The sequence below is a fragment of the Bemisia tabaci genome, chromosome 4 (assembly GCF_918797505.1).
Source record: "Bemisia tabaci chromosome 4, PGI_BMITA_v3".
Lineage (NCBI taxonomy): Eukaryota > Metazoa > Arthropoda > Insecta > Hemiptera > Aleyrodidae > Bemisia > Bemisia tabaci.
In genome coordinates, this window is record NC_092796.1 from 59,316,018 (window position 1) to 59,341,214 (window position 25,197).

At 40.6% G+C, this 25,197-nt stretch overlaps 1 protein-coding gene and 1 long non-coding RNA gene across 5 annotated transcripts in view; one reads left to right on the forward strand and one right to left on the reverse strand.

Annotated features, from left to right (window-relative positions):
• The window catches only part of mub (poly(rC)-binding protein mub), a 155,558-nt gene that overhangs the window by 45,429 nt on the left and 84,932 nt on the right, over positions 1-25,197 (forward strand). For all 4 annotated transcript variants that reach the window (XM_019059402.2, XM_019059398.2, XM_019059401.2 and 1 more), the window contains exon 3: positions 17,515-17,580. The gene's annotated coding sequence lies outside the window, so the exon portion shown is untranslated. The remainder of the gene's footprint in view (positions 1-17,514; positions 17,581-25,197) is intronic.
• On the reverse strand, positions 5,998-14,468 carry LOC140224546 (uncharacterized). The gene is made up of 2 exons (XR_011899823.1): positions 12,234-14,468; positions 5,998-10,626 (listed from the first exon to the last, which is right to left on the reverse strand). It is a non-coding gene; the product is annotated as an uncharacterized lncRNA (long non-coding RNA).

The window sequence follows — 25,197 nt, forward strand, 5'->3', positions numbered from 1 at the left end:
ACCGGACCGGTGAATAATCTCGCCGTAGGAAAACCGAAATGATGGACCGGCGACAGTAAAACCCTGAGATTAAATCAATATGCCATTTTTTCTCCTCCTGTCTTCGAGGCACGCGCTTTGCTGCAGGATAGTAACAAAAGAGGCTTTCAGGGAGGACGCTATGGCCGGAGAGGTGGGGGGGGGGGGGTGGTGGGAAGATGAGGTGAAGTGAAGTGCCGGGATGAGAGGATATCCTGCATGCTTGCGTTTTTGAGGAGGATGCTGCAAAGCATAAAGAGCCAACTCAGCACCGAGTCGAAAGGCTCGTTGAAGCTGTTTACAAAGCTCTGTCTCTTAGGAACGTCTACGAAGGGGTTGACTCGCGGCTCACGATGGGAGTGACAAGTGGACCCCGGTGAGACGGGAGTCTTCGTCGAAATTCATGGAAATCGGTTAATGGGGGATTATCGGGGTAAATATGTTGTCTTGAGATGAGCTTGGGTTAAACGATCAAGTTGCGGTGGCGTGGATTGCAAATCCGCGAAAAATGACTTGAGAGGCTCGGAGAGCAAGGCGCATTAGTGCCTTTTTTTTTTTAAAAAAAATGAGTTATTAATGATTTCAAGTACACTGTGAAAAAAAACACATTGGGTCTAGAGTCCAGACTCTTAAAAACATCGACAAGAAAAAATACTCTTGATTCAAGCAGAATCTAGCTTAAATCAAGAACCAAGCCTCTTAATTTAAGCGGATTTCGTTTTGATTCAAGCAAAAATCCGATTGAATCAAGAGTATTTTTTCTTGTCAATGTTTTCAAGAGTCTGGACTCTAGATCCAATTTTTTTTTTCCAGTGTAAAACTAGCCTTTCTGCATACTCTGTGTAACAAATTCGCTCCCTAATTCAAATTTTTAGCATTAAAAACCAAGTCAGTTTGAACGGTCTCTGCGCCATAAGGATCCGTGTAATTTCGAACTTTAACATGTATTTCTCGTAAAAGTAAAAACTGCACTTATGCGCTTTGTCCTCCAAGCCTCTCACTAGAAGTTTCCTCTCCCTTCTCCTTCCTTCACAAATAACTTATCTTTTTGGTTAGTTGGTCGGCACCGCAAAATAGTTTGCTCGACTTTTATTCAGGAACTAAGATACCTCAACAGGGTCCAGACATCCAATATCATCGGAGGTATCGTCCTTTGAAAAAAAAAAAAAAAAAAAAAAAACAAGCGGGAAAGTTCTAATACTGTCGTATTAGAAAAGCGCTCAGGTGTTAGTAAATGTATTTAATGAAGAAAGGACGTATAAACTCCGTCGACTTGGCTGGGAAATGGAAATAAAACATCAGCTGATAGCAAACAAAGGTTACCAAGGAAACCGTAAACGCGTATTTTTGTTTCCCGAAAATGAGCTCACCGTTGAGCTAATCAGGCGCGTTTTTTTTAGGCATCATTTGAGTTCAACGATCAATTTCGATAAGAATTACTCTACCACTAAGAAATTTTCTTATAGACAAACGATCGAAACTACCTTCGCATTACGTTAAAAGCATAAAATACAGTTTTCACAGCTTTATTTATTTTAAAAATGGACCCCCCCCCCCCCCCAAAAAAAAAAGCCGATACACATCTGGATGAAAATAACTCGAATTTGCTAAATTTCAGCCGTTGGGCGATGACTGTTGACTTCCACATTCAGCTGCTAAATTCAGCGTCTGATTGCGGCAATTTTGATCTGATCAAGCAGGGATGAGTGTTGTTAAGTATGAAGAAAAAATTGTAGCTTTATATCTCCCAACCGTTTAAAAATTACAAGCCAAAACCTATTTTTTCTGTGACTCCTACCAGTGACGTGCTTTGCGATATGTCACCTTTCTCCTCATTTTTCTTCTCTCTCCTCCTTCATTTTCCTTACCTTCTTTTCTTCTCTCTTTTTTTCTGCTCCTCTCTCTCTACTACTTTATCTTTCTCTTCCTCCTCTTCTCCAACAGATTAAATCTCGATCAATTGATAAATTATTTCTACGCAAAATCAATGGCAAATCTTTGGACGCTCGTCACTACAAAACTTCTAAATTTATATTTGAGAAAGGAGCATTTTAGCCCCAAAATCAAAATCGTATTGATGAAAAAGCTAAGATGCTCTAATTCATGTGTTCTGATATTTTATTTGTTAATCATCTGTGTTTTTTCTAGGCATATAATTATTTGTCTCCTGAAATATATTATAGAAATCAATAAGATGAATGAATAAGTTATAGAAATCGTGAGAATGGTCAAAAACTATAAGTCAAAGATGTATTCATCTGAAAAAGGTGCTACCAGGGGTCATGAAACATCAAATAGACTGAAGTATCGACCCCTGTGTATTACTACCAAAACTAGCACCAATTTTGTCGGCGTTTAGCCGAGGGTAAAACCCTCGTTTCCACCGTCCACCACGAGGAGGAACCGACATCAGACGGCACGCTTCCACCGTCCAACTTACAACTCCCATGGCATACGTTAATTTGAAATTCAAAATTTTGAAGAAATTTTGAAAAAATGGAGAAGAAATTTTGAAAAATGGAGAAGAAATTTAAAAGACAAAGGCATGGGGCTCATGCCTTTGTTGTTAGTGAGATTTAATAAGGATAACCTTATTTTTAAAATTTTTTTTAAATTTAATAATTATTGAAGATCTCATGCCATGAAGAGTTGGGTTGGCGTTCTGGGCGCACCCTCACTCACAACAGTGAACAATTCGCCAATGACCGAATGCAGGGAACTCCTCTACCACCGTGCGATCCAGCAGTGAGACAACAAACTCGTAGCTGGATACTCTCTACAGAGATAGAGATTGCTGAAACTTTGTCCGGCTTGTTCGGCCCAGGAGAACAGAATACCCTGAGCCACGAGGCCCCGGAACTCTCGTGAAGTATTCGGCTCGTCCTGCATCAAAACCTACTTCAATCTGCAACATCGCCTCAACCACCAGCCCGTTTGAGAGGTGTCCGACCCTCCGGTTCCGACTTTGCCTGGTCTAAAGTGTCCCGGGGGGGATGACGGCTTTAGACTTAATGCGCAAGCATCGGCAGATACCGGAGGTTGACCAGTACAGGATTGCCAGGCTTCGATCGGTCACCCCTGCAATTGGTCACTGACGAATCGCGCAAAGTCGGTCACAGATCGGGATTTTCAGACCACTGTGTACCGGTTGATCCTTGCACCTCGCGGTTCAAGGATATGGCCTAACTACTATCAGTGGTCCTCTGAAGATCATCGTTCCCCTCATGTTCCTAAGGTTCCGCTTGATCTCTTCCGTAAGCCAGGGATATGGGCTAACAACCAAGGTAATAACGTACCAAGGTTCCGCTTGATCCAAGGCTGCAATGGATATGGCCTAACATCCAAGGTGTAAACAGCCCTGCTGCGCGCGAAGCAGGGCACCGAGGAAGTGGTTGATCCATGCCCGAGCGTATTAGGGATATGGGCTAACAACCAAGGTAATAACGTACCAAGGATGCGCTTGATCCTAAATTGCTCGTTACGATGTGTGAAGAGATATGGGCTAACAACCAGAGGCGAGGGAGGGTGCAGAATCACAACAGTTTGCCGGCGTTTGGCACGGGTCAGAGACCCGCCCCAGGTCCACCACGAGGAGGCTCCGGCACCAGACCCTTTTCTCTCTCTTCTCACGTTTCCTCTCGCTTTTCCTCTCGATTTTCTTCTCACTTTTCTTCTCGCTTTTCCTCTTGCTTTCCTTCTCGCTTTCCTTCTCGCTTTCCTTCTCGCTTTCCTTCTCGCTTTCCTTCTCGCTTTCCTTCTCGCTTTCCTTCTCGCTTTCCTTCTCGCTTTCCTTCTCGCTTTCCTTCTCAATTTCCTTCTCGCTTTCCTTCTCAATTTCCTTCTCAATTTCCTTCTCGCTTTCCTTCTCGCTTTCCTTCTCAATTTCCTTCTCGCTTTCCTTCTCAATTTCCTTCTCAATTTCCCTCTCACTGTTTTACTGTGTGCTTTCACTGTTTTATTCTCTTTTATGTTCTCTCTATTCTTCTCTTCTTCTTCTCCCATGTCTCTTCTTTTCTCTCCTCTCTTCTCTCTTTTCTTCCTGTTCTTTCTCTTATCTTCTTCCTCCTCTTTCTATTCTTCTCCCTCTCCTCAAACTTTGATTTTACCCTATACGAAGAGGTACTTTCACGAATGAGCCGTAAATAGTAGTTTTTTTTATCGTAGAATATAGTCTATTTGATCCCCAGGGAATCTAGTAGCCAGTAATAGACTTCTGACAGTGCTTCAGAAGACAAACGCATACTCCGTCACCGAGACAGAGAATTGACGAAGGAAGTGATTCGGTCACTTCATTCGAAGTTAGGAAAAGTCTCAAAATGGTGAGCAATAGAAAAATGTTGAACATCTTATTTATAATCAAGAATCTCATTCCTAGACAAAAGTCCTGAGGACAGAAGAACTCGCGATCCCAGTGGCGTGGCGTGAATTGCGATATATCGATTGTTATGCCATTTAAATCCATGGTAAAAAATCGATTATTAAGGTGTTCGCTACGAACACCCTGTTTATCGATCCTTTTCCATAGGTTTAAATGGCCGATAAATCGATATATCGCAAAGCACGCCACGCCACTGCACGAGCCGTCCATTTTTCATCATTTATTCCGGTAGAAATAACGTTGAATCAATAAGAAACTCAATGAAACACAACTACACCGAAACACACTCGTTCATCATATGTATGAACTGATATTAATCAAAATTAATCATTTATTGTCTCAAACTGTGTTTTTTGCTAAGTCCTGACGACGGCTGAGGCCGAAAAGCTTCGACTATTAAGTTCCTGAATTTCAAGTTAACGTGAGTTAACAGTTTATTTTAACCCATAGCACTGGCTACCCAACAAACCAAAAATTACACAAAAACTACTACCATAATGTTGTAAATCAACACTTTCAATACAAATTGTCATTGAAAGAGCAAAATTGACCAAGACGGATTATAAATATTAGTCGTAAAACAGTAACCTCAGGCGGAATTTTTTTCGTTTTGCAAAACAACCTCTAGTATAGCAATAATGAAAGTTTTGGTGGTTCACTTGCCTCGGCACAGTAAAACTAAACTTAAGAGAGCTCATCGTTTCCCGCATGAAAGAACGTAACTTCATTTCAATGTTGCCAAATGTCCCCTCGCAAATTGCATATTAAGTAGGAGGATCTTGAACTTTCCTAACTGGAAATTTCATTGATAATTTTCCCCGAGATTTCATGCAAAATTAAAATAAAAATTACACAGGCACATTTTCATTAATTTGTTTTACAAAGTTGTGCCTGAAAATTGCACAGGCATAACTTTGTAAAATAAATTAATTGTTTGAGTCAATTTGGTGACCTTGGAATGGAGTTACATTCCTTCGTACGGGAGACAAGTTTTACATTTAAACGTCTGGTCAGTTCTACTTATATGTGACAGACGAGGGTTAAATGGACTACATTTTGCAATTAGGAACTAAAATTTCTGGCTCATCCTTAAAAACACTTTTGTGCATCGGGAAACTAATGGCTCATAAGTTATTTCTAAACTGAGTCAGAAATTATAGTTCCCAATTGCAAAATGTGGTCCAAATGAGTCTGGAGGCTATTGGAGCGGAGGAAAACTTATTATTCATGTGGAAGCTACCTTTCATAACAATATGCCGGGCCCCTTTTACTAGTGACCAGATCTGTAAGAGGAGACCTATCTTTCTGGGGACAAAATTCCTTTACTCAGGAAATTTGATCCTAAATCTCAAAAACTGTCGTGAAGCTTGAAGACAAAAATTCCTAGGTTGTAGAAAAATGTTGTTCATGTGTTCGCAAAAAGTTAAGAACAATTTTCTCCCGGAGGAGAAGCTCTTTTTACACAGATCCACACACAAATGGACTGCATTTTGCAATTGAGCACTAAAATTTGTGTCTCAAGTTTAGAAACAACGTAAGTACCCATAGTATCATATGCACATAAGTGTTTTTATAGATGAGCCAGAAATTGTAGCTCCGAATTGCAAAATTTAGTTCAAATTAAGTAACGTTGACTCAGACCGCTCTCGGCGCTCTCTGCTCAATCTTCACCAGATTGAAGGCAAGAAGGAAGTAAAGCAGTCGATAACCTAACAAGGTTTAACAGTTAATTTCCACCACGACGCACTTTTAGACCCCGGCTCGTCAAAAATTCTTCCAAAGACACGAGGCACTCTGGAAATTCATGAATAATCATCCAAAATTGTTACATATTGTTACTTTGCTCTATGATGACCCATGTCTCCAGTAAAAATCTTAGCTTGAGGATACGTCTGGTTTTAGAAATACAGCGTTGACAAGTTTCCATATTTAAGCTTTAAAGATTATCGTATTATCAAGTATCTTACTTTCTGTAAACAACTGTCATTGGATGTTTCATGATATTTTAAGACATTTTATCAACAGTCAGTGTACATTTTTCTAAAAAAATACGTTAATAATAAATAATTTTTCTACGTTAATGCTGTTAATTCTGTTGATACAACGTTGCAAACTTGACATCACAGACCTATAAAAATGCTCATTTTGTTCCGTTTTTTGAATTAAAAAACGAACTTATTGACCACCTAAAGGTATGATAATGTGGTTTAGCTGAAATTCTATGATAAGATTAGTCTTGTGTAAAAGTTTTACCGCGAGTGTAAGTATAGATTTAACGATACAGCGTTGCAAAGTTTATGTATATAAGCTTTAAAAATGTTTTTATTTTTAAGTTCAGTGTTTGTTTGTTTGTTTTTTTTGTTTTTTTTTGTTTTTTTTTTTTTTTTTTTTTTTATGAAATAAACCATTAACGTTATCTGCAGATGTAAGATTGATTTGTAGTGATACAGCGTTGCCAAGCTTACAATTTTGAACTCAACGAAATATGATTTTTTTTAAATTTTTTTTTTCCAGTTTAAGATAAAATCAATGGGTATCATCCCTCATATCAATCCAAAATATCAAGGTCTGATGTCTGTTCCAAGTGACAATTGGTTTTTGCAATAATACTTTCGCCAATTTTATTCACAATTCTCTCCAAGCAATAAATAATAGACGATTTTAAAATAAAGATGCTTCCAGTAGTTATTTGATTTTGCTTATTTTTTTATTTACATTGACATTTTTTTTTCTTTCATTTTTATATGACTTTCTACCGTACATTATTTTTCATTTTTTTTTATTTTTGTATTTTTTATAGTTTTTTATCTCCTTCCTTCAAAATATTTTATTCATGTGATGCTTCAGTATCAGTCCTGTCTTGCCTTCAAATCTATAGAAAACGCCTCAGCATGATGCCAATTTTAAACTTTCACCCTCCAAAAGTCATTTTTAAATAATTTTAAAATTCTCTCTTAAGGAGGCGTCTGGGTTTTTTATACATTAACGCAACAGTGATTTAAATATTCTATTTAGGTTTTAAATTATATTTTATTGTTTTGTTGGTGTATTTATTATTTTTCGTTCATTTAATTTACTTTGCATTTTTTTTTTTTTTTTTTTTTTTTTTTTTTTTTATTTCTTTAATATTTTCAAAATCTTCCATTCTTACGTTCAACATACTCAGTTTTTTAAGGCATAATGAATGTATCGTCTGTATCAAGATTTATTTCTACTTAAAAAAACCCAAACGCCTCCATATTCTATGTTAGTTTCTTCATTACACCTAAAAAAGGTTGAATTTGCAACTAAGTCTAGGCAGAATATTTCAGATCTTGAAAGCAACGCTGATGCTGAATCATCCATTGTATTCCAAAAATCCTCTGGAATTACATTTTAAAGTAAAATAACTATTGGAAGTATCCTTATTTTTAACTAATTTTATACAATCGAATGTTAAAAGAAAAGCAGATAAAATTTGCAACGATGTTATTTTAATGCAATTGTCACCCAGGATCAACATAAAGCCTCCACATTTCGCTTCACACTATTAACCATTAACTCATATTGTATCTTGTCTCCAATACAATAACAAGAAAAAGTAGACATTTTCATAGATGAAAGATGTAAACTTTGCAACGCTGTATTGCCCAAAATTATCGTATACTGATTAAATCTATGCTATACGTCTAAACTTTGCAACGCTGCATTGCCTAAAATTATCGTATACTGATATAAATTTTACTATGAGTCTGCGAGTATCTCTAATTGTATATTTTATGTCTCAAATACTGCTACAATATACAAAACTATAAAAAATGGGTATTTTTAAAGGGCAAGAATGTAATTTTTGCAACGTTGTACTGCTATTAACGGCTCATCCACAATTTGAAACTTTTACTACGGATTTTCTTATAATTTTTCAGTTACGCGTCATGTTTACTTGAAACTTACATTACTTGTTACTTACATTACTTTGAAATTGGCTTTTGGAAGAAATTCTTCAAAAATATGAAGATTTTTAAGACTCAAACATGCAAACTTTGCAACGCTGTAGCTCCAAAACCAATGGCGTGGCGTGAATTGCGATATATCGATTGTCATGCCATTTAAACCTATGAAAAAGGATCGATAGACAGGGTGTTCGCAGCGAACACCTTAATAATCGATTCTTTACCATAGCTTTAAATGGCATGAGAATCGATACATCGCAATTCACGCCACGCCACTGTCCAAAACCAAACGTATCCTCAAGCTAAAATTTTTACCGGAGGCTTGTCTCATCATAAGGTTTCATTTCGGTCACGTACGAATGAAATCCCCGGGTTTCAAAAAAGGTCGCTCCTCTGACATTAGGACGTATCTCACTTTTCACATGAACCGCAGAAAGCATGGATTTGAATGTGACCCAGGGCTCACGAGGAAATTGAGATTCGCCCTTTCGTCAGAGGAGCGACGAAACGGGGCCACTCATTGGGAGGCTTTTTAATCTATTTTCCTCCCTCAATTGGACTGCATTTTGCAATTTGGAACTATAAATTCTGGCCCGGTTTAAAAAAAACGCATGTGCCATTAGTATCCCTATGCACATAAGTGTTTTTTTCAGATGAGCCAGAATTTATAGTTCCAAATTGCAAAATGCAGTCCAATTCGTCGTTACCTCCCACGAAAGAACATAACTACATTTGGATTACATTTTGCAATAAGGAACCACTATTTCTGACTCTTCCATAAAACCACCGTTCTGCACAGGGAAACCAATGGCATATACGTTGTTTCTAAAATGAGCCAGAAATAGTGGTTCCTTTTTGCAAAATGTGGTCCATTTCATTGTTGCCAGATTTCGCCTCGTAAATTTGAATTTGTAAAGGAAAATGTTAGGTATTAATTGTACATTTCACTGATTTTTCCGCTGATCTCATGAAAAACGAAAATAAATTTTGGATAAAGATTTCGCTTTCTCGTGTTTGTGAAAAATTGAATTCTTTGAATCAATTTGACAACCTTGGAATGGAGTTACGTTTCTTCGTCCGGGAAATGACAAAAAATGAAGCTGAATCCTGTCGTAGCGAATTCAGTGAATAGTTTATTCTGCAGAATCTTGGAAAAATAAGACAGTTTCAAGGCATTATGTTCCGTAGTTCTGCAGTATTACAGAAACAGAACATCAGGAAAAACTAAGCACCGTCAAATCGTCGCTCCTCTGACGTAAGGGCGTATCTAGATTTTTGCATGAGCCTTAGAAAGCATAGAGTTATACGGAGCACAGGGGTCACGTAGAAATCAAGTTACGCCCTTACGTCAGAGGAGCGACGAAATGTAGTTAAGTTGATTCTACCTAAAATCGCCCGAATGATGACAGCGGCGATGATCAGCGTTGAGGAAGAATGAGGGGCTTGTAGGACAAAGCGCGTAAGTGCAGTTTTTGCTACCTCGAGAAATATGTGTTTGAAGTTTTGAAATTACATGGATCCTTATGGCGGAAAGAAAGTTCAAACTGACTTTTTGAAGCTTAAAAATTGAAATTTGAGAGGGAATTTTTCACAAAACATGCACTTAGACTAGTTTTACTTGAAATCATTAAAATCTCAACTTTTTCAAAAACTGCACTTATGCGCCTTGTCCTCCAAGCCCCTCAAATTTTTTAGCAGCCCATTTCAAAAATTGAAATTATTGACAGTAACCGATTCATTAGAAGTTGAGGTGATTCAATGAACGCCATATTTTGTGCCAGAACGACATGCGAAATATCGCGTCGATTGGTTTCATTTTTTCAGCTACTCGTCATTTTTCTCGAATTTTGAGATCGCAATTCTGTTGTCAGGAGACTAAAGAATTCACCTACCAAATTTTGACAAACAAATTCATCGTAATGAAGTCGTGGGTTTTTTTTATGAGACAAAATATTCCATTCGAATGCAGTATTTTTCCTCTATTTTCCTCACGCCTTTAATACTTTGAATTTGTTCATCAAAATTGGTAAGTGAATTATTTAGTCTCCTGACAATAGAATTGCGATCTCAAAATTCGAGAAAAATGACGAGTCGCCGGAAAAATGGAACTAATCGATGCTATATATCGCATGCCGTTCTGTCACAAAATATGGCGTTCATCGAATCACCTTAATTTTCGAAATAGGAGGAAGCTTGAGAGATCTTACCGTGAAGAAGCGATGATCTGCAAGGTCAGGAACAGCTCTGATGCGGAGGGTGAAGATTTCCATCCTCGTTCATCCCCTTCTCGAATGTTGGCTGCAAAGAAAAAAATTAAACCCTTTTAGAGATAAATTCAACGTAACGCATTGTTGCACATTGTCTAGTATATGGAACAGCTTAACAAATAAATTGAAATAATGTTGAAAAATAATGGAATAAAACTGCTTTTTTACCACAAAATTACAATATTCTCACATAATGTATTCAATAATAATCAATTTTCAACGATTAAAACATTTTCATATCGACGACTTAAGGAGATTTGATGGACGCCATATTTAGTGTCAGAACGGCATGCGATATATCGCATCCATTGGTTCCATTTTTTCAGCTACTCGTCATTCCTCTCCAATTTTGAGATCGCAATTCTGTTGTCAGGAGACTAAAGCACTCGCTTACCAATTTTAACAAAGAAATTCAACGTAATAAAGGCGTGGTTTTTTTAGAGAGAAAATATCGCATTCAAGTGCAGTTTCGATATCAGTATCGAATGCGATGTTTTCTCTCTAAAAAAACCACGCCTTTAGTACGTTGAATTTCTTTGTTAAAATTGGTAAGTGAGTGCTTTAGTCTCTGACAACAGAATCGCGATCTCAAAATTGGAGAAAAATGACGAGTAGCTGAAAAAATGGAACCAATTGATGCGATATATCGCATGCCGTTCTGACACAAAGTATCGCGTCCATCGAATCACCTTAAGTGTAGAAACACGCGTTTCCGTCTGCTACTCAACAGATTTTCTGTCATACTTCATTTTTTCTCGGGGGAACTGGTCTACCTAATTTCTTTAAAACTTCCGTGATTTTTTTTTCAATGTTTGCAGAATACTTTGTATAAATTTCAAGCTATGAAGTTTGCTTGTTTCTCTTCGAAAAAATAAAATAAAGGTGGAAATTTTATGACACCACAATAGAAATGCATGATTTTCCACTTTGGCCATCGATTTATGAAGAAGTTAGGTACTTCGCAAATGCAAAAAATTGCAACACATTTCAATACGCTGAATACCTCGATAACTCCACTGTTGTGAAAAAAATCTCGAGAAAATCAAAAGATTATCGCCCACAGGGATTCTCAAATTATATATCGATGGCCGAAGTGCGAAACCACCTATCTCCGTCTGCGACGTCCCGGACCTCCTGTTACACTTTATTTTTTCTTAGTAAAACTAGTCAACTTATTCTTGAAAACTACCTCGATTTTTCCTCTCTTTTAGCAAAATATTCACGGGAAAAAAAAACACATTGGATCTAGAGTCCAGACTCTTAAAAAAACATCAACAAGAAAAAGTACTCTTGATTCATTCAGAATCTAACTTAAATTAAAAACCAAGCCTCTTAATTTAAGCGGATTTCGTTTTGATTCAAGCAAAAATCCGATTGAATCAAGAGTATTTTTTCTTGTCAATGTTTTCAAGAGTCTGGACTCTAGATCCAGTGTGGTTTTTTTTCAGTGTTCTGTAAAGATATCAAGCCCAAACAGTCGACTTAATTTTCCTCGAAAAAATAAAATGGTAGCATAAATTTTACTGGAAATACGTGGTTTCACACTTAAGTCACCGATATTAAATGTAACCACACTTCTCTCGTAAAAAAAAGAAGAAAAGAAAAAAAACATTTTGTTGATGACATCAAGCGACTTACCGAATCAACGCTGAGGAATACACGTGAGCAAATTGACTTCCGAAACGATATCCTCAAATCAAATTTCACAGAAATATCACTGAAAAGACACTACCGAAAATTCGCACGATGACAACCGACACGAGTGACAAATACTACTTCCACTTATTGTAAAACACGGCAAACTATCGCACTGGACGGAAAAAGTAGAGGCTTGCAGACTAAAACTTTCGGCGGATAGAAAACTTGCGAAAAGTAAGGTTGTTCAACTATTCACTGCACCTTCTATATTCACGAAATAATTCACAGAGAAAAATTTTAATAATAAAGTACTGAACACGAAACTAAATTACCGAACACGAAACTATAGTACCGAACACGAAACTACACTGATGGTAATGCACTTAAATAACACGACTATCACACGCGGTCCCGAGATGAATATATTTCCGATAAAATATACTTCCGATTTGATTATCCTCTACGCTCAAGCTCAACCCCTACGGCTGCGCGACTTCGACTGACCAAAGTTCCAGAAGTTCCGAGCCCTCGAGGTCTCCAAAGTTTTCCTTGTTGTTCTCGAAAACAAAAGAGTGGCTTCGATTTCCAAAATATCCCTACTTTTCGGGTTTCCCAGGTGAAAGGTCAGTGCAAGCTCACAAAAGAAAATGTCTTCATTGAACTGAAAACTAATTGGATGTATTTCTATCAAACGGAACTATGTGCGTTAAGACATTAGCCCTTAGACCCATACGAATATGTCCATAACAGGGCTCACGTCATAATGCACGTAGTTCCGTTTGATAGAAATACGTCCAATTATTACAATAATTAATGAGGGTACCTGGATTTCCCGGATTAATTCATCTCTCACTTTTCACAACTTCCCTTTTTTTGTTGAAAAGTAGTGCGGGTTCGTCCATGAATTACAGAACCCATTTTTCCCGACCTTTGACCTCTCCTTCTCCCTTTGTCCTAGATGTCACTTACCTTCACACCCCCCCCCCCCCCGAAAATTTTTTTCATTACAAGCGTGCCTCCCTCTTTTGCGTAGGTGTGGGTCGTCACGAACCCTTGCCACGGGTGCATCACATATGAATTCAAGTGTTTAAATGACTCAAAAACAACATAAATCACATAGGAAAAATCTAGAATCCACTCCTCCTTCAAGGCATTTCTTGATTGTAATCGGCTCGGCTTGAATTCTGCCGTGCTAAGGAAGAACGCTGCACGAAAATTCGAGAGTTGCCAAGTTTCCCTTGATAAAGCATGTATTTTTTACGACATTTATGCATATTTTTCCTTTAAAATTTCAGATATTTACATTAAATTGCGTGCAAAATCGTCTGAAAATTTCGGGGGAAAATATTCACAATTTTCCCGGTAAATGGTTCAGTTGCGTTGGTCACAAAATCGTGGTTTTATGCTTGAATTCTTGTGGTCAGCTAAAAATAATAAGATCCGTCCAAACAGCAACTTTCTACGTTCAATATTAACAGAGATATCGCCCTTTGAAAAGACAGGTTTTTGATGTCATCCATCGCGGTGGTGACACCCTTGGTTTTTTCACCTTGCTTTCATCCAAGTATCACGCTGAGTAACCAGTGCATCACTGACTGATAAAAGCGAGGTGGAAGAAACCAAGGGTGTCACCACCGCGGTGGATGACGTCAAAATCCGGCTTTTTAAAAGGCGATATCTCGGCTAATATTGAACGTAGAGAGTTTGGATGGTATTATTTTTAGCTGATCTACAAGAATCAAGCATCGAAACACGATTCTGTGACCATCGCAACTCTGCCGTGCTTAGGAAGAACGCCGTATGAACATTCAGGCGTTGCCAAATTTCTTACGGCAAATCACCACTTTTCTGGAAAATTTGTAAAGATTTTCCTTCCGATTTTTCCGATAATTTTGTTCTCAACTCCATAAGTGTATGCGTATTACAGGGCTCACGGCATAAATTCAGGGTTCCCAGCGATCTGGAAAACCTGGAAAAGTTAGGGAAAAAAATGGCCTGGAAAACATGGAAAAGTCAGGGAATTTGCTCCAAAAGTCTGGAATTTTTTCAAGTACTGAGAACTAAAAATTTGATAAGTAAACAAATAAAAATAAAATAATTAAAATTGAAATTGCAATTCCTCCGTTGTATTTTGAATTTTCCGCCAACTCATCCTCTTTATCGGCATTCGTAACGAATCGGAACTACTCGGAAGTGTTCGGTGGCTCCCCCCGCAGGTCAGTCATAATGATGGGGGCATCTTGTGCGACCGGTTGCGTCTAATGAAAAAAGAGATCGCAGGAGCTAGCCACTCCTCTTCGACAGAGGCGTAGGAAGGGGGGGGCTGCCCCCCCCCCCCTAGAATTGGAAATAGTATCATCTGCCCCCCCCCCCCCAGAAATTTTGGATGTTGCAAAAAGACCTTCTTCAATGGTAAGTCTCTGTCGCCGTGGCCCGTGAGAGGATGCCTATAAATAGAAAAACCTGTTGAATGCAACAATTTCAAAGTATTTTAACCTTAGAATGTAAAAAACTGGGTGATTTTTAGGCTGAAATTGAAGGAAGATTAGCGCCACAAGTGCCTCGAGATCCGATTAAGTAGAGTTAAAATTTCAAAAATTTTCCTCGGTGGCTCCCCCGCAGGTCAGTCATAATGATGGGGGCATCTTGTGCGACCGGTTGCGTCTAATGAAAAAAGAGATCGCAGGAGCTAGCCACTCCTCTTCGACAGAGGCGTAGGAAGGGGGGGGCTGGCCCCCCCCCCCTAGAATTGGAAATAGTATCATCTGCCCCCCCCCCCCAGAAATTTTGGATGTTGCAAAAAGACCTTCTTCAATGGTAAGTCTCTGTCGCCGTGGCCCGTGAGAGGATGCCTATAAATAGAAAAACCTGTTGAATGCAACAATTTCAAAGTATTTTAACCTTAGAATGTAAAAAACTGGGTGATTTTTAGGCTGAAATTGAAGGAAGATTAGCGCCACAAGTGCCTCGAGATCCGATTAAGTAGAGTTAAAATTTCAAAAATTTTCCGGGGGAGGCCCCCCGAAGTCCCCCCTGAGCTGGGGGGTATTCCCTACCCCCCAGACCCCCCGGTGGTGGGAAGCCAGGCCCTCCCTAGCAAAATGACCTAGCTACGCCTATGCTCTTCGTTTGGGTAACTCTCAATCTTCAATGTAAAAGTTTCAAGTACACTCACTAGGATATCTTGCGCTTAGCTGAGAACTATGTATGCATGCTAAGGTAGAGGTTATTTTTTTTGTAACTCTGCCTTTTTTCCCTGGACAATACGCTCATTTAAAAAAATATATATGCATTTCTCAGTTTTTTTAAGAATAATTCTTAATAGTCTGCAGAACGAAGACTGCAGGTTGGATTATTTTTTAAAAGAATCTGTTCAGTGCTCTTTTCCTTAGCATAGCAGCAATACCATGATGGGATTTATTTTTCAAATCCAATACTACTATGAGTGAATGAAACAAATTGAAAAATCATTTGCTTTCACCAATGCATGTATCGTTTAAGAAGGCGTTTATATTTCGCCCATTTTTTTTTCCAACAGATTTTAAGTTTTTTTGTGATTTCATTCGTGTTTATCCTAGCCTGGTTCTTATAAAAAAAAAAGCTGAACCAGATCAAAAATTGATGAAAATAGAGGAGTTTTTACAAAAACCGAAAAATGCGCGCGCTGTCTCTTTTAGGGCAAATTATTTGAGTTTTTTCCACGGAAAAAGGCCTGGAGAAATTTTCATTTTGGCCTGGAAAACCTGGAAAAGTCAGGGATTTTTTTTCCAAAGTTGACTGGGAACCCTGGATATATCGATTAATCTTCCATTTAAACCTATGGAAAATGATCGATGAAAAGGAAAAGTGTATATAGAGGCATGCATTGCGAACACCAAAGTAATCGATTCTTTACCACAGCTTCAAATGGGGAAATATCAATAATCGATCATTCACGCCGCGCCACTGACTCCTACCCTCTTCAAAAAATTCTACCATGTTTGGACGTCCCATCTCCCATACCATGCTTTTCAATGCCTGAGAAGATGAGAAGATTGCATTCTGGGCCCAGTTCCAGCGGCAGACGGAACAACCTCTGTGCGTTTTTTTTGTTTCCCGCTTCAGAGCGTATATTATGGCAAAACACATAATTTGATACAGGCGCGTATCACCGCGGTTTCACAACTCCTGGCAAAAATTAAAAATAGCATTCATGTGACACAATTCCTCAGTAAAAACAACCAACAAAAGAACTTTCACTTAATAAACTGAAATTTAAAAGCAGGATCGAGGAGTTGTCGGATAAATGGCCGTTGTCGTGTTGTTTGTTTTGAGCTGAAATACTGCGACACACGACGACAACTATTTTCAGTCTCGTTTGGAGTTGAGAAACTAAGGTGACTGACTTACCTTTATCAAATTATGTCCTTGCCATAGTGTAACTCTTTGAAGCGGGAAACTGTAAAATGCGCCAATTTCGCACGCAGATGGCGAAATAAGGAGTTTATCTTGCTGACTTCTCCGTTGTATTCATTAAGATTTTTGAGCCTCTTTCTAAAAGAAGTAATATTTTGTTTTCTCCTTCAAAAGCTTGCCTCAGACCATTTGTCTAACGGATGAGATCCGTGCAAGTACAGTACACGTACGTACTCAGATGGTGCTTAGGAACGTGGGGTTTTTTCCAGCGATATCTTCGCTTAGCGATGCCACCGCTTTGGTGCGCCTTCAATTTTACGAGGTATGCAACCCGAGCTCCTACGAGTCGAAATAGTGGTATGACCCAACCGAACCTAAGCTGGTCATGAAACGACGGATTTGTGCAGCTCTTGCTAAAGGTAGCTCGTGAATTTTGTGCAAAATCAAGCACCGCTTTGGAGTTGGCGGGTGTACAATACTACTTATTAAGTGGTACTTACGTAGAAGGGCGGTGGATGATGATATCATTTTCTGAGCTCGGATCCCTTCAAGATTCCAGGGACGGTGAGCGTACCGGAAATAAAAAAGTAAAAACCAAGTAGAAGATTTATTTAAAGGTCAGGGAAAGCCAGGAAAAAGTTAGAGAATTGGAAAACGAAGAAAGTATGAAAGCCCTCGTATCATCAGTTTGACATTTTTGAAACGCGAAACGTTGTTCGGGCTTGATCTTGTCCAAAGCCAGTGAGCTACGAAATTACCTCCCCGAGGTTGTCCTCGCTTGAACGGGAGAGGGAATAATTCAAGCAATTCATCATTTTTTCTCTCTGTATTGTTTTATTTTTCCTTCTAATTATTTATTTTTATTTTATTTTTTTGTTTTCGATAGAATCAAGTTTCGACTGGCACCTGATCTCTGGTCCTTCGTCATCCTACTTGCATTCAACATTTCATGGTAAGAGTACTTTGCTAAGCTTCATGTAACCCCCCGTCCCGTCACTCATGGTCATAAATGGACTACATTTTGCAATTTGGACCTGTAGATTCTAGCCCGGTTTAAAAACAACGTATGTGTCATTAGTTTCCCTATGCACATAAGTGTTTTTCCAGGAGAGCCAGAATTTATAGTTCCAAATTGCAAAATGCAGTCAAAATGTAGTTCTATGCGGACTGCGGAGTTTCTAGCGATTTTTCTTACAATGTTTTCGTTTTCAGAGCGAATCTAAACAGCTCCTCTCCTGAGGAGAGGCGGGAGAGGCCGTACATGGTTTAAATTTTGATCCAAGGAGCTTCAAAATGATCTTAAAGATAACATGCATCATAGAAAGGACGACTTTTGCCACCCTCCAGAAAATTCAGCGATACAACTCTTCAAATGGAATACAATGATGAATTATATTTGGCGAGTTTTTTAAATTTCAAGGTAGTGGCACCTACCTTGAAGTTAATCAAATTTTCTCCTCCGTATCTTGTACTTTTTGCAGTGACAATGAAGCTTCGTAATCCCTTTCCAGCGAGCTGATTGTTGAAATTGGTAGACATAGCTGTAGCCATAGAAGACAACAGGGATATTCAAGGGATCCTATCCGTGCAAGCGAGTGGTTGCAATCGACAAATGAGCTCCTACCGTAAAGTTTATCAAAGTCATAGAATTTTCCCTTCCTTATCGTATACTTTTTGCAGGGACAAAGCGTTGTAATCTCTTTCTAGCCGGCTGATTGTTGAAATTGGTAGACAAAGCTACAGACAAAGAAGACAAAAGGGGTATGGAGGGATCCTATTAGTGGAAGCGGGTGGTTGCAATGGACAAAGGCAGTAGGTAATAGACTAACTAATAACCGACGGGAGACCCGATAGTTAGTCCATCATTGTCTCCCTTAGTCTGTAAGAACCACCCATTTCAACCAATATGATCGCTCCGTACTCCATATATCTTCTTTGTCTATAGCTTTGTTTACCAATTTCAACAATCAGCCCGCAAGACCTATTTCCAAGGTTATTCTGCCGAATTCTTCTCGAGGCTGGTAAAAATGGTCAAAAAGTAAAGTTAAGGCTTCCGTAAACCTCCCTTAATCACAATGTAACCAAAAGGGCCTGCTAAAGAACTAGGAGCTGCTTAGGAACAACCATGATCGCTTCATACTTCATATGTCATCTTTGTCTATCGGTTTGTCTCTCCATTTCAACAATCAGCCCGCAAGACCTATTTCCAAAGTTATTCTGCTGAATTCTTCTCGAGGCTGGCAAAAATGGGCAAAAAGTAAAGTAAAGTCAAGGCTTTGTTAAACCTCCCTTAATCACAATGTTAGCTAGAAGGGCCTCCTAAGGAGCTAGGAGCTGCTTAGGAACAACCACGAATACGACCCTTAAGTCTTATTGGACTTTACGTAGAGGATTTCAGTCAATATTAGAGGGTTTTCGGAGACATTGTAAAGTTTCGTCCTCCTCCAAGATTAAACGGAAACGAAGCCCCCACGAGTCGGCGTCGTTGCCGCGTCCTCGCTTCCGATCTTTTGTTCCCCCCGGAAACGTCGGAGGCTCCATTAGCGAGTATCCCTCGTTACGAGGACCAGCACCGTCGGGTGCTTTGCTGATATATCGATCCATCGGCCATTCTAACCTATGGAAAAGGATCGATTAACAGGGTGTTCGCAGCCAACACCTTCATAATCGATTCTTCACCACAGCTTCAAATGGGGAAATAACAATACTCGATTATGCAAGCCTCGTTACTGTCGTCAGTGGCGTGGCGTGCTTTGCGATATATCGATTGATCTGCCATTTAAACTTAGGGAAAAGGATCGATTAACAGGGTGTTCGCAGCGAACACCTTTATAATCGATTCCTAACCGTAGCTTTAAATGGCATAACAATCGATGTATCGCAATTCACGCCACGCCACTGACGACAGTGGCGAGGCGTGAATGATCGATTTTCGTTGTTTACCCATTTGAAGCTGTGGTGAAGAATCGATTATGAAGGTGTACGCTGCGAACACCCTGTTTATCGATCATTTTCCATAGGTTTAAATGGCAGATCAATCGATATATCGCAAAGCACGCCGCGCCACTGACTGACGAGGACCCGACGGCGAGCGGGCAACGGTGTACGCATTTGCAGCGGTTGGCCGGGGTAAATCTCGAGGGGGCGGCGACGGCGGCGGCCGAGGGGCGAGAGGGTGGAGAGGGGGACGAGCGTCTAGAGGTCTAGAGACGAGCACGAGATGAAAACAGAAAGGAATCAAAGTGCATAAGTAATGCACCTCTCGGCGGTCTGCGCGCTATGCTCGCGTCGGCGCGTGCGCGGCCTCCGGTCCGGACGCAACGCTGGGACAGGAGCAATCAATACGTACCCCCCCCCCCCCCCTTCGTCTCCCCCCTTGTGGTACCCCGTTCATAAAATATCCATCGACTTTTATGAATTGGTCGCGGCACGTCTTCATCATCACCTCTGTGCCGAGGAGAATTTTAAAGCGGATGCACCCGCGCGGGGGATTGCACCGGGCCGAAATGGGCCAGCGGAGGAGGATCCGGAACAATATTCGTGCGAATTCCGGATGCGGATCATGCGATAGCGAAATTCGTTGTTCCCCGGACGAAGGGACGCAACGCCGTTCCAAGGTTGCGAAGTCAGGATGTCCAGCGTTAGGATTTTCCCAATTCTACCAGGATTTGAAGAAAGATCGGTCGTAAAATCAGGATTTGAGCAGTGGCGTGGCGTGCATTGCGATGTATCGATTGTTCTGCCATTTAATCTATGTAAAGATCGATTATTAGGTGTCGTTGCGAACACCTGTTATCGATCCTTTCCATAGGTTTAAATGGTATAACAATCGATACATCGCAAAGCACGCCACGCCACTGGATTTGAGAAAAGTCGGCCGTCCGATCGGATTTTTAAACACTTTCGCATACGTTTACGTAGGAATTGTAATTTTTCATCGCAAAAAATCAGAGGATTTTGAAAAATTGTGAAATTAGGATTTAGCAGTCAAAAATCAGGGAAAATCAGGATTTTCCCAAAGGAAAGGATACTAGACACCCTGAAAGTTGACTCGAACAGTTCAATTTTGGACAAGGATGTGCCCGCGTAATTTTTGTTGAGAATTCGCTTGGTTTTTGCATGGGATCAGAGGAAGAATCAGTGAAATTTGCGATTCGAAATCCCCACGATCAGGGTTGCCACGGTCAAGGAATACTGGGAAATGTCAGGGAATTTTAAATAGTCAGTTACAACCTGGGAATGTCAGGGAATGTGACGAAAATGTCAGGGATATATTGTCAAGACACCTTTGTTTGCTTTTTATAATGGGTTTGATGTTTCGAATAACACATTTCGCCAGAGATTGATTTCTAATGTTGTCATTTTAACCATTTTGCGTACAGTCAACTGTCAAGGAATTGCGCCAAAGTAAAGCGGGGAAATGTCAGGGAATTTCATTCTCTAAATCCTGTGGCAACTCTGCAAAATTCTCCTGGTAAAAGTGCAATTTGCGTGGGGAAAAGCAGCATCGAAAAAGGGTTACGTTCGTTCTAGAGAGAAGCGACGACTTAAGTTCACTGTTACCGGCTAAACCGAATAATCCGGTAAATAACAATAACGGTTATATTCACCGTTGTTCCTTAAACAGTCACTTCCTTTAGATAGCCCCATTTGGTTTACAGTGTGATTAAGGGAGGTTTAAGAAAGCCCTCTTAATCCATGGGACTGCAAAATATGGAAGCTAATCATTTCCCAAAACGTTTTGAGACCACATGCACAAGAATTGATGACAAAATGAGCTCGTGACATCATACTTATTGTTAGTTATCAAATCCGCCCACCCTCCTGCCTATTCCCCGCAGATTCCCGTGTAATTTCTTCCAATCATTCATTTTGGAGGTTCACTGGAAAAAAACACTTTGAATCTAAAGTCCCGACTCTTGAAAACATTGACAAGTAAAAATACTCTTGATTCAATCGGATTTTTGCTTGAATCAAAACGAAATCCGCTTAAATTAAGAGGCTTGGTTCTTGATTTAAGCTTGATTCTGATCGAATCAAGAGTACTTTTTCTTGTCGATGTTTTTAAGAGTCTGGACTCTGTATCCAATGTGTTTTTTTTCCAGTGTTATGTTCGTTAGGTGTGGCTTATTTCGACTTTCGAGGTACTGAAACTCTATCGATATATGACGTCACACTAAATGCGTCCACATCGGGACACCCGGCGACACCGGCGTACTCTATTGTGGCGGAGAACTTTACCCATTGTCTCTCTTGAAAGAGGCCTGTCCGTCGGTTTACGACTCATAAAAGCGGCGCTCGGACCAGGGTTATTATCAAGAGGAGACCAGTCGAAATAATTATCAAACTTCAAAACGAAATTTTACGACACGCGCGCGCAGCCGAATCATTTAATTTCCGCGTAATACGCCTCGAGTCGTAATCGGTTAAGTGCATAATTAATAATTATCCCGGAGGACGAAACAGTAGCAGGAGCCCCCCGATGTTACGGGAGACAGTCGCGGCGGCCTCGCAGGTCGACTTGCGGAAGGCCGCCCCCCCCCCCCCTCCCCCCCGAATCGCAAGGGGTGGTAGCCCCTGTCGTGGGAGTGGGGGCCCAGCGTCGAGCCCAAGCAATAAATCTCGGTGCAGGAGAGGTCGCGAACTCACTGAATGTGCAATCCCCCCCCCCCGCTCCTCGCCCCCTCCGTTACATTTTTCCCCGACGGTTGACACCTGCTATTCGTTAATACCGCTGTCGCCGCGAAAGTACGCGTCGCTCTCATCTCCATTAGCGATACCCCCTCGATGCCCGCAGTGCAGCGGGCGCCGACGTCTGATACCGCCGTTTCGTTTCCTCGATGAAAGAACGTAACTGGGAACTTTTCAATCGCACATCAATGTATCCTCACATAAAGAGTGGCAGGCAACCGACAGGGTTGCCACAGTCAGGGAACACCGGGAAATGGCCGGGAATGGAGATGTTCCATGTGTGAGGAATTTGCGATTTGACTGTCGATTCTTATGTAAAAGTTCGCGAAAAACACGATGGTCTCACTGGTTTTCTCTGAAATCAACTCCCAAGCTCAAAAAAAGCTCTCAAGATGAGGCCAAATAGCAGGGTTGCCGTGTTTTCAGTTTTGGAGTCCCCAAATAAAGTAGCAGCCCTGTCAATGTATTTGCTCCCTATCTTTGCATGGAGAGTTTGTCTTGATGTAGAGGTGGGCTCTCAGGATAGCGTGGGATATCCCCTCCATTTTGGCCTCAACTTGAGAGCTTTTTTTGAGCTTGGGAGTTGATTTCAGAGAAAACCAGTGGCTCCATCGTGTTTCTCGCGAACTTTTACGTAAGAATTAACAGTCAAATCGCAAATTCCTCACACTGCAACATCTCCATTTTAAGAAGCGAAGGAAAATGACGAAAATTTCCGGGAAAAATTGTCAAGACACCTTTATTTACTTTCTAGAAGGGGTTTGACGTTTTGGGTGACTAATTTTGCCCAAAAACTTTTTCAAATCATGTCTTTTTAAGCATCTGGCGTATCCTCAATTGTGAGGCAATTTTACCAAGATGTGACGGAGAAATCAGGGAAATGTCCGGGAATTTCATTCTCTTAATTTTGTGGCAATCCTGAACCGATTCCGCTGAATATTTTTCTGATTTCACGCAAAAATCAGTGAAATGTTGCGTAGGAACTGCAGTTGTATACTTATGAAAATTTAAATTCGGTAAGTCAATTTTCAGCCTTGGAGGCCGTTCATAAAATACATACTACTCTGGATGGAGGGGGGGGGGGGGTCGAGTAGCGCTACGCCAATTTGTTTTTGCGTGTTCCAGGAAGGATAATTGGGGATCTACGTGCCCCAAGTGCTGCCAGCAACTGTAAATGCTCCGAAGCAGCTGAAATTGTCTGTTCTCATAATGAAAAGACAACTAATGAAAAAATTAGAAAAATTTTGGACAGTAATTTTACAGGTATATTCTTGAAAAAAAAAACTCGAATTTCCTGTAGTCAATTTTGCAACCTTGGAATGGAGTTACGTTCCTTCGTGCGGGAAAGTACGATTCGTCCGAAAAGTTGAATCACTCCGGAAGGAAACCCGAGAGAAACCCCTCCTGAAACATGTTCGAATTTAAATCCAAGCCGCTACACCGTGCGCCGCGGTTTCTGTTCAGGAGGTGGATGAAAGCCCCCCGCCCCCGATTAAGCGTCGATCTGACTTCGTCTAAGCGGAATCTCGACCTATCAAAACTGCGCTCTCTTCCGCTCAATCGTGGAGGGAAGAGAGGTGCGGAGGGAGGGATAGGTACAGAACGAGACGCGACGCGACGCTACTACCAGTCAGTAGCGAGGCGGGAAAAATCGACTATCGATATTCCCCCATTTGAAGCTATGGCAAAGAATCGATTATTAGGGTGTTCGTTGCAAACGCCCTGTTTATCGATCCTTTTCCATAGGTTTAAATGGCGGATGGGTCGATGTATCGCAAAGCACGCCAGGCCGCTGCTACCGGTACAGAAATGATACCAGAGGAGCTTTCGTGGAGATGCCGCTTAGCCGCTGCTCGCTAATCGTCTTTGCTAAATCTTGGCAATCCTCTCATACTCCTCGAATCAACTGGAGCTCCTGCCGGGGCTGGATTCAGCTGAAAGCAGCCAGATTGCTGAGGAAACAAAGGGGCTCCACGCTAGTTTGTTGATAGAATTCCCCACTCGCAGGAGTCTGTCAGTGGCGTGGCGTGCTTTGCGATATATCGATTGATACGCCATTCAAACGTATGAAAAAAGATCGATTATCAGGGTGTTCGCAGCGAACACCTTGGTAATCGATTCTTTACCATAGCTTCAAATGGCGAGATATCGATAATTGAATATTCACGCCACGCCACTGGAGTCTGTGTAAACCGAGTCAGACTTACAATTACCTAGTTCCGTTCCCCCGCATTAAGTAAAACGAGTAACGCAGCGAAACCAGCGCCGAACACTATGAATAGATTAATTAATGTGCTAATGCCGCTGAAATTGAATAAACACGAACGAACTACGGTCAGCAACTAACATTCCTCCCGATCGATCAAATTTCCTGTGCAAATTAATAAAGGCAGGCCCGGTGAAACGAACGCAAACGCCGCATGTAGAGAGACGTACGCGCGCTTCTGTAATTGGACCGCGCTAAGCAGAAAGGAACCAAGCAACATCAGCTAATTGCTAAATTCTACTGGGCAATTTAATATTTTACAAGAGACCGTTCGTGCGGATGTTTTGAACGTTTTCAGGAATTCCTTCGTTCTATGATAAAAAGTCATAATTCGCACACAAATTCGTACAACCGTTTTCATGTTTAAAACTACATTGCCCGAGGAAATATGGCAATAGCTGATGTGACTTGGTTTCTTTCTACTGAACGCAGTCTAATTATATATCAGTGACTTGCTAAAATGCTGTAAGCAACTATTCCACTCCTAAGCCGATCAGATTGCCTAATCGAGTTCTTGAAGGCGAACTGGTGTGAGTCCATGTCGCCGTTTTGCTTGCCAATTGTTTCCTGAGGACGAATGATCGGGAACGAGCACAAACTGCGTCTGGAATT